This window comes from Pinus tabuliformis, chromosome Q, assembly GCF_031772625.1.
Source record: "Pinus tabuliformis cultivar Carrire ecotype Pingquan chromosome Q, CPIR1, whole genome shotgun sequence".
Taxonomy (NCBI): Eukaryota; Viridiplantae; Streptophyta; class Pinopsida; order Pinales; family Pinaceae; genus Pinus; species Pinus tabuliformis.
In genome coordinates this window covers 1,152,484,395-1,152,494,403 of record NC_142296.1, presented here as the reverse complement: position 1 = coordinate 1,152,494,403, position 10,009 = coordinate 1,152,484,395, and the positions used below count along the sequence as shown (strand labels likewise).

The following is a 10,009-nucleotide window of genomic DNA, read 5'->3' as shown; positions in this document are numbered from 1 at the left end:
GTAATTGGAATTTTTATTTTCAAATTTTCTTACTTTAAATTTTTAAAGCAATAAAATAGAGATATTCCAATTGTAATTTGATAAGAGTAAATTTTAAAACTAGAACTTTTAAAGAAAAAACCTGAATTTTTAACCATCACACATACTCGACCCGTATAAATTAAAATGTAAAATTAATATATAAAATTTCTTATATTAGTTTAACCCTATAACCATCTAAATACGTATAACTAAAATAGATTTAAATTCCTTAAATAAATTCAAATCCCTTAATAGCTCAAATTAGTATAACAATGACAAAGTTTTGGAGAACCTTAATAACTCAAATTAGTGTATTGACTGGATAGGCTATGAATGCTTCTAATTCAACCACATTAATTTTATAGCTGCACCATAATCAAAATCAACAGGCAGAAAAAGGCTAGCACTTTAGAAAAGTCGAATTTCATTGTGTTACAAATAAAAAACCTCTTCAAAACTCTAACAGACTCTGAATCTCCGATCGTTTTCCTTACAGAAACCTTCTGAATACTCTGCACACCCCAAGAAAACCCTAGATTTGGCTTTAATGACAGAACCATAGAAAACAAAACAAAAAAATGTAAGAGTTATCATATACAGAGCACATTGAATATTGAAAACATATCACAAGATCTTGCAGGCCGTCACCGTCAGACACCGATCTAATAGCCTCCTTCGGTGGCAGCGAATTTGTTGACTAGAGCGAGGGCATTGCTGATCAATTTGCACACATTCTGCACCCGGCCCGTGACCATGGCCTTAACCCTCCCTCTGGCAACCTGAAAGCCGTCGAGGCAGGAGTCCTGATTGGTGAGGGCGGCGCTCATCCACGTCTCCACGTTGCTCATCTGAAACCTGAACGTATTCCGCCTCAGCTTTTTCAGCTCCGCGAGAGATTGGCGAATCTGGTCCGTCGTGTCGCCGAAATCCTCAATACAATCCCCGAGCGCCGCTCTTTCCCTTTTACTCATGGTAGCCCCTCTGCGTTTCAAACCCGTGGCCCAGAGAGAGACGTTGTGGGCATTAACGAGGCTCACCTGCAGGGCCGCGTTCACCAGATTGCTCTGCGTGGCCTTCAGAGACCCCGCGTAGGAAGAGAGCGACGAAACGCAGACCTGCGGATACAGAGTCACATTGCAGGAAGTTCTGATATATTCCACAATGTGTGTGTTGGTGTGCGCGGGATTCAGGGCCTTCGTTGCTGCCGCTGAACCCAGGCACGCAGTAATTACAAGAACAGAAAAAATAGTGGCTGGGAAAGCCATGGTGATTCGACCCTGAGACGTATGCTTGGAAGGGCTTCTGCTCTCCTCTGCTCTGTTATGCCATAAATAGGGAGACGGCACCGCTGTTGGGAATTGTTCAATATTCGACTGCTCCACGTGATCGTTGCCGCCGATGGCGCTATATTTGAGAATATAATTTTTAATTTTGATTAATGTCAGGGGACTTTGTATTGTCAACATTTTCGGTGATTTTATTGGTATATTGTCGGTTGTTCGTCCATGGAAGGGAGGACAAATATATCCCAATTCACTCGTCAATTGTAAGCGAAGGAAAAGCAAAAGTCATAATTTGATTTATCACTGTGACTTTATTTTATTTCTTAATCAAATTTCCGTTATCTAACAAGAATTCATAAGAATTCATTGTTTGTCAAAAGGATTTATGATTTTATTTTTATTCTTTAATTACGTACAATATAAAAGTAATCATAGTATTATGCCCATTTGATAAAATTTATAATTTTAATAATTAGATTATAATTTAGAAATAAAATGTGAAGAATAATAAGATTAGAATAAAATTTCATAATTTGATCAATATATAACATATTTATACAAACTATTCTATGTTTTTTTTACAAAATTTACATATATTTGTAATTTTAATAATTTAGAAATCAAATGCTAAAGATAATAAGATTAGATTAAAACTTCATAATTTGATCAACCTACAACATGTTTATACAAACTATATTTTGCTTTATTATAGGTCTTTAAGCATTACCATACTTACCTATTAGCTTTCATATACATATTTCGAAACAATACATTGTAAATAGCTTGAGTGGGCCTAATGGTTAAGAGCATGTGTTTCCTTCTAAGAGGTCACAGGTTCAAAAACCAGAGGGGGGTAGAGTATGTATGCCTTCGTAGACTTAGCAGTCAAATCGTTGCGCGGAGGTGGGTCCCTTGTCCCACAAACAAGGGGGTCTCATACACCAATTTGGTGTCTGGCTTGGCTGTGACCTTAAAAATTATTATTATTATTAAATTGTGGCCTAAGATCAAATAAACATGAGCTTAGTGTCTCAAGAAGGTAGGGATAAAATGAATAGGTTACATGAGAAAAGTAAGTAAGACGTGATATTTAACATGTATGAATGGTGATTTGGGTGATTTAAGTGACATTAACTAAATAGTTTATATCAATGAGACAATTTAGTTAAGACAATTAATAATGGATGAATGTAAATTTTGAAAATGAATTAGAAAAATTTAATTATCTATACTTAACATAAATTGTTGAAACTTATGAATCTTATGAATTTGTAAAACTTAAAATTTTAAAACCTGATGAATTTTATTAATTTGTAAAACTTAAATTGTTAAAAATTTGATTAATCTTATTTATTTGTAAAATGTCCAACATTAAATATTTGGGGATACATTTTATAAAATTATCTAATCTTTAAGAACTTTATATAGATTTTATAAAATTTTAATAATTTTTAGAGTAAAAATTTAATCTTTTATAAAAATTAAATGTATCACTTTAACAAAATAAATTGATTTTTAAGTATAGGGGATTTACGCAGCGCATTATATTAGATATCATTTTTGTGATTCAACTGCGTTAAGTAAGTCATTCACGTATGACCATTTGCATGAGAGGTAGTCGTAAGTGACTAATTTCTCATGATTTGAATAGTTCACTTAGCACTCATTGCATCGGGCTGATGCTCACAGGGGTGAAGAAGTGGGATGGGTGAAGAAGTGGGATTGAAACTAGTGAAATAAATCACATAGCGTCAATCATCACTTCCAGGGTTTGCACCCGGTAACCAGGACTTCCTGGGAGGTCACCCATCCCAGATCTCCTCTGGCTCAAGCGCGCTTAACTGTGGAGTTTTCCCCACAATCAAGCCCACTTAGCTTGCTACCCCATTTGCAAAACCTTAGCAAGTATTGTGCCTCATGAACCATTCAAGTAGAGATCCCTTCACTCTTTTTTGAATTTAAGTATAGGGGATTTACGCAGCGCATTATATTAGATATCATTTTTGGATTCAACTGCGTTAAGTATGTCATTCACGTATGACCATTTCCATGAGAGGTAGTCGTAAGTGACTAATTTCTAATGATTTGAATAGTTCACTTAGCACTCATTGCATTGGGTGATGCTCACAGGGGTGAAGAAGTGGGATTGAAACTGGTGAAATAAATCACATAGCGTCAATCATCACTTCTGGGGCTTGCACCCGGTAACCAGGACTTCCCGGGAGGTCACCCATCCCAGATCTCCTCTGGCTCAAGCGCGCTTAACTTGGAGTTTTCTCCACAATCACCCGATGCAATGAGTGCTAAGTGAACTATTCAAATCATGAGAAATTAGTCACTTACGACTACCTCTCATGGAAATTGATTTTTATTTTTTATTTTTTCTAAAATACAAAATAAACCTATAAACAAAATTTAATCCATAAAATTTTCCAAAAAACATTAATAAAAATACCAAAATTATATCTTTATAAATCAAACATCTTTCATTATCATATATTTATCTTCCCATGTGTAAATTTTTAAATTAAATATTTAAAAAATAATAGCACCTATCCACTATATTCATTCTCTATCAGAAAAATCACTAAAATTTACAATTTCTCTAAAAAGTTAAAGTTAATCTATCTTACGTGCAACCCGTCACAAGTTTCTTATCTAAAAATTTAAAATTAATCCATTTTACGAGCAACATGTCAGAAGTTTCTTATCTATGTTTTTGTTACAAGTTTCTTATCTATGTTTTTGTTGAAGGTTTGATTATTTTCAGTACTACTTGTCTCAGTTCGACTAAATCACAATTTTGCATGGAAAAAGATAAAAAATTGAATAGTTATATTGTTCCTCAATTTTCTAAATCTTTTAAGTTTAGAATAGTCACAATTTTGATTTTCATAATCTCATAATTTTTTTCTAGTACGAAAAAGCCACAATTTGTATTGATAACCAAGTGGAAATTTACAAAAGACCGACTGTTTTTCAAAAAAACATAAGCCATTGTCATTGTCTTGTTAGTTAGAACTTGCTGTAATACAGGTACCACTTACCCTCAAAAAGAAGATAACAAAGTGATAAATCTATTTTCTGAATAGACTGTGTATAGATGACTGTATGGTATAAGCTAGATACATAAATAACAAAATTACAGCCATCAGTGGTATGCCTATTATAGGATATAGTATGAACCTGTTGAGAGAGAAAAAACACCATCTACGATGGGGATAGCACTCCTACCTCATAGAGGACACTGATTTATGCCCAGTGGCGAGGCAGCCGATTAATCTTCAACAGAAACAAAAATAGACTTCAGTAGTGCCCAGGAGAGATCCTATAACTCTGGAAAACGAAGGTCCTCCATGACATTGATCCAGGTGGATCTTGGTGGCCACCTACCAAGTCCACCTGGACCCCCACCATTGTTTCTCTCAGCATTTTCAGTTTCCTTAATTGTAGCACAACTTACTATTTTTAGCAGGTTTTCAGGTCCTGAACTTCCGGAGCCGTTTTGAGGCCCTAAATGACGTCTTTTTGGAAATCTGGGGCAACATGGGGCGAGTCCATGGACCCATGTTGCCTCCCAAAGTGGTAGTGCTCGGATAGATCTTTCTAACGAGCTATTGTATGCGTCAAACAGAGATCGTATGCCAAAGTTACGACCCCGGGAAGTTGATGTACCAATTTACCCAAATGGGGCCCACAGTTTGGCGTTTCATCTTCTAGGGTCAGGTTTTGGAATGTTAAGGGTTTTCCATTGTTTCTCAACAATGGCCTTCGAGCCTCACTATAAGACAGTTCAGAGGCATGTAGCCACCACATCTCTTCTCAGAGATAAGCTACCATCGCCCTAGCTGGTTTATTTCCATTACTGTTTGTAAGCATATTTCAGTATTTTACATTAATGAAGTGAGCTATTATTTCCGCTGCATATCTGTGTTTATGGTTATATCTGTAATTTGTTGCGCTCCTGTTTAAGTCTAGATCAGTGGTATCAGAGCGATCTGCTTTTTCTCTGTTTTTCTTTGCATGTCCCCAACAAGGTATGGATATAAGGAGTTAGGGCTTGAATTGGTCGAACCTTTGCGAGACCAGCCTCACAAATCCCGATGGCCTCCTATGGCGGGTGAGAAGAAAGACGATGGGGCAGGAGATCCTATCAAAATCTTGCTCGAAGAAGCCTTCGAGTGACAACGAAACGCGATGATGGACAGTTTTGCCCAAATCCTTCAGCAGCTACCCAGAAGCAACGCATCGGCTTCTAGCAGCTACTCTGGAAATGCCACGCCCTTTAAAGTACAAGTTAATTTTGAAATCCCCATATTTGACGGTCAGATAGACGCAGATGTCGTAGATAAATGGTTAAATCTGTTGGAGGGTTATTTTTCTATTCATGAATTTTCGAGTCGGGAAAAGATTGTTTTCGCTCTTTTCAAAGCAACCCCCCACGTCAAGGACAGGTGGGAAACCTACTGCGAGCAAAAGGATGAAAATACCAGCTCACTATTTTCAGCCGCACCCACCTGGAATTCATTCCGGGATGCCATTAAGGAGCAGTACTACCCTGTCGGAAGCTATGAGGATGAATACATAAAATGGACCACACTGCGGAAAGGAAGGGACCAAGACGGGCCGGAGTTCACCAATATTTTCCACACCCTTCGCACAAAGTTGGGTATCAAGGATACGGAGCAGGATTTGATACTCAAATACCGCGGCTGCCTGCACAAGTACATCCAAGAAGAAATACAATTCTTGAACATCTCCTCACTTGGCACAGCGTACCGATATGCTGTCAAGGTCGAGCAGAAGTTTAAACAAAAGAAGCGAGACTTTAGATCTGTGAATCTGAAGCAAGGGAAAGGTGCCCCTAAAACACAGAACAAAGTACAAAGCCAAGGCGGGCAGCCCAAGACAACCCACGAAAGCTACAAGTAAAGAACATCGTCGTGAAGACGAAAAAGGACACGGGAAAATGGTGTGAGTTCCATAAGAGCTCCACTCACAACACCAGTGAGTGTCGAGCCAAGCAGTCACTGGCGGCTGAGCTAAAGGTTCCAGAATCAGATACATGTTCCGACTCTGAGTCAGAACCTGACAAGGGGAATGACAAAGGGAAGAAAATCATTGACACGGATCCCAACGCCACTGTTGCTGCCGCCAAGATCCATAAAAATGAACCCGAAGATCCAGAGGAGGAGGAGCGTCTCTTCCACTCCCAGATGTGGGTAAAGGGCTCCCCGCTACAGTTAATTGTCGATAGCGGGAGCCAAAAGAACCTCATTTCGACAGAGGTCATGAAGCGGTTGGGCTTACCAACAACAACACATCCACAACCATACACCATCGGGTGGCTTCACCAAGGACGGGATCTTCACGTGAGCCAGCAGTGTCACCTTCCGTACAACATCAAGCCCTTCACGGATGAGGTATTGTGTGACATTGCTCCCCTTGAAGTTTGTGATGTATTATTAGGACAACCATACTTGTGGAAGCGACATGTTGTGTATGAATCAAGGCCTCGTGCTGTTATTATTACATTGGTGAATAAGTTGTACAGGATACCAAAGGTAGCACCGCCTACCGCCATCTCTTTGATTACTACAAAACAATGCAGTAAGCTCATTTCCAAGATTGGGAAATTTGTTTTCCTGATGATACACCCTTAAGGAAAGAAGAAGATGGTGGCCACGGCCTCCAGACATGACCCCTCCACACGACAACTACAGATGGATAAGGTCGTGAAGGAGTACGAGGACATCTTCACCTCCCCCGCAGGGGTTCCTCTGCACTGTCAGGTCAAGCACTCCATCGATATGACCCCAGGTGCGCCGCTACCCAATGGACCAATTTATTGGCGCTCCGTTCTGGAGAACGATGAAATCAAGAGGCAGATTTAGGAGCTGCTGTAGAAAGGTCACATCCATCTGAGTTCGTCGCCTTGTGGGAGCCCGATCGTGTTGGTACAGAAGAAGGATGGGACTTGGAGACTCTGTATTGACTATCAGGCGCTGAACAAGATCATTGTCCGTAATAGGTACCCAATCTCGCGGATTGATGACCTCTTGGACCAACTAAAGGGGGTAAAATATTTCAGCAAGATCGATCTAAAGTCAGGATATCACCAGGTACCAATCGAACCCTCTAATGTGTGGAAGACTGCCTTCAAAGCCAAGGACGGCCTCTTCGAATGGTTGGTTATGCCTTTTGGATTGACGAATGCTCCTGCAACCTTCATGAGGCTAATGGATGACATCTTGCAGCTATTCACCAACTCATTTGTAGTGGTATACTTGGATGACATTCTGATCTTCAGCCAGAGTTGGGAAGAGCACCTCCACCACATCCGACAGGTTCTTCAAACACTGCGGCAACACAAGCTATGTGCCAATTTGGAGAAATGCACTTTTGGCATGACCCAGGTTCAGTATCTGGGATACATTATTGATGAACATGGGGTGCATGTGGATCCAGCCAAGATCCAAGTCATTCGGGATTGGCCATCTGCAACCACTCTGACAGAGCTCCGCAGCTTTCTAGGTCTTGCCAACTTCTACCGCAGGTTCGTGTTGGGGTTTTCTCATATCACTTGGCCCTTGAGTCAAGACACCAAGGGAGGAGCGAAAGCAAAATTATTTTGGTCTGAATCTCAATAGAAGGCATTCATAGACTTGAAAGATCGCCTCTGCATGGCACCAGTGCTCGCGTTACCAGATTTACAACAACCATTTGAGGTCGAGACAGATGCCTCTGACTATGCTATTGGGGCAGTCCTTACTCAACACAGGAATCTAGTGGCATATCACAGTGAAACACTTTTAGACACAGTCCGGAAGTATCCCACTTATGATAAAGAGATGTATTCCATTGTGCAGTCCTGCCGAAGCATTACATTTTGGGGAAGGAAACGGTCATCCACACAGACCACCGACCCGTGCAGTTCATACAGACCCAAGGGAAATTGCAGAATGATCGCCATCAGAAGTGGTCTACATATCTGCAACAGTTCCATTTGAATATCAAGTATAAGAAGGGCAGCACCAATAATGTTGCAGATTGCCTCAGTTGAAAATCGATCATGGCGTTAACCACCGTGCTCAACTCTTGTGGGCACGAGACTTTTGATTGGCCACTTCTCTACAAAAGCGACCCAGAATTTGGCCACACATACCAGACACTCTTGGGGGGTCAGCATGTTCCAGATTTTCACCTCCAGGATGCCCTGTTATGCCACCTGGGTCACCTTTGTGTTCCTTCAAGTGAGCGTGCCAAGATGATTTGGGAAGCACACTACAGTCGGGTTGTTGGGCATTTCAGGGTCAAGAAAACGGTGGCAGTACTGCAAAAGTATTTCTATTGGCCAAATCTTCAACAGGATGTCAGGAAGTACATCAGATCATGTACTGCATGTGCCATTGCCAAACCAACCATCAGGAAGCAAGGCCTCTATACCCCGTTGCCTACCCCTAATCGACCTTGGGAATCCATCTCCATGGATTACATGTCAGGCCTTCCTTCCACTAAGCATGGAAATGATTGTGTTTTTTTGGTCGTCGATAGGTTCTCGAAGATGGCCATTATGGCGGCCTGCAAGAAGAATATCACAGCAGAAGCCACTGCTAAACTCTTCTTTGAACGAGTGTGGGTGCACTTTGGGATCCCACAGTCTATCATCTCAGATCGGGACAGCCAGTTCCTCAGTGCATTTTGGTCCAGTCTCTGGTCAATGTTGAACACCAAACTCACTAAGTCCACAACCTTCCATCCTCAAACTGATGGCCAGACAGAGGTTGTCAATCAGATGATTGTACACATTCTGCACATGCACAACTCAAAGCATCCATGGACATGGGATGAGAACCTCCCCTATGTTCAGCACAGCTACAACCGAGCTCTTCACAGCTCGACTGGCCACAACCCTTTTCAGGTGGGCTTGGGATTCCAGCCACTATGCCCCATTGATGTGGCCATGCCACTTGCAGCTACTCACACAGATTCGGCTCATGTCTAGTCCGAAACAGATAAGGCAACCAACTTCATTGAGCACATCCAACATATTTGCCAGCAGGTCCATGACATTCTGGATAAATCAAATGCCAAGTAGAAGAAGCGACGTGATCAACATTGGGTGCCACACAAATTTCAGGTGGGCGACAAAGTCTGGCTGCATTTGCAAAAGGAACGCCTTACTGGAGCCTATTGGAAACTGAGACCACTCCAATATGGTCCTTACACCAGTACTAAGGCTGTGGGATACAATGCATTTGAGCTCAGCATTCCCCCATTCCTTGGCCTACACCCAGTGTTCAATGTGGACCGCCTTCGGCCATACTTTCCACCATTGCTAGACACATCCGACATTGCAGAACAACTCACACCCATAGAATTAAATCTAGATTGCATGGAACAAGTTGCAACTGATCAGATCATGGACACACAGATCAAGAACACTCGCCAACAGGATATCCAACTGTATCGAGTTGTCAAAGCAGGCCAACTCCTTCACCAAGGCAAGTGGCTCACCAGGGACCAAGTTCAGCAAAAGTTTCCTCATCTCATGGAGGAACTCAACGCAATGGGGACCATTGCTTCCTAAGGGGGGAGGAATGATCCAGGTGGATCTTGGTGGCCACTTACCAAGTCCACCTGGACCCCCACCATTGTTTCTCTCAGCATTTTCAGTTTCCTTAATTGTATCACAACTTACTATT

The 10,009-nt window shown here is 41.2% G+C and overlaps 1 pseudogene; it reads right to left on the bottom strand.

The window, feature by feature from the left end:
• Positions 1–409: 409 nt before the first annotated feature.
• LOC149223726 (21 kDa protein pseudogene) lies at positions 410–1,400 on the bottom strand (annotated as a pseudogene).
• Between the last annotated feature and the right edge of the window lie 8,609 nt (positions 1,401–10,009).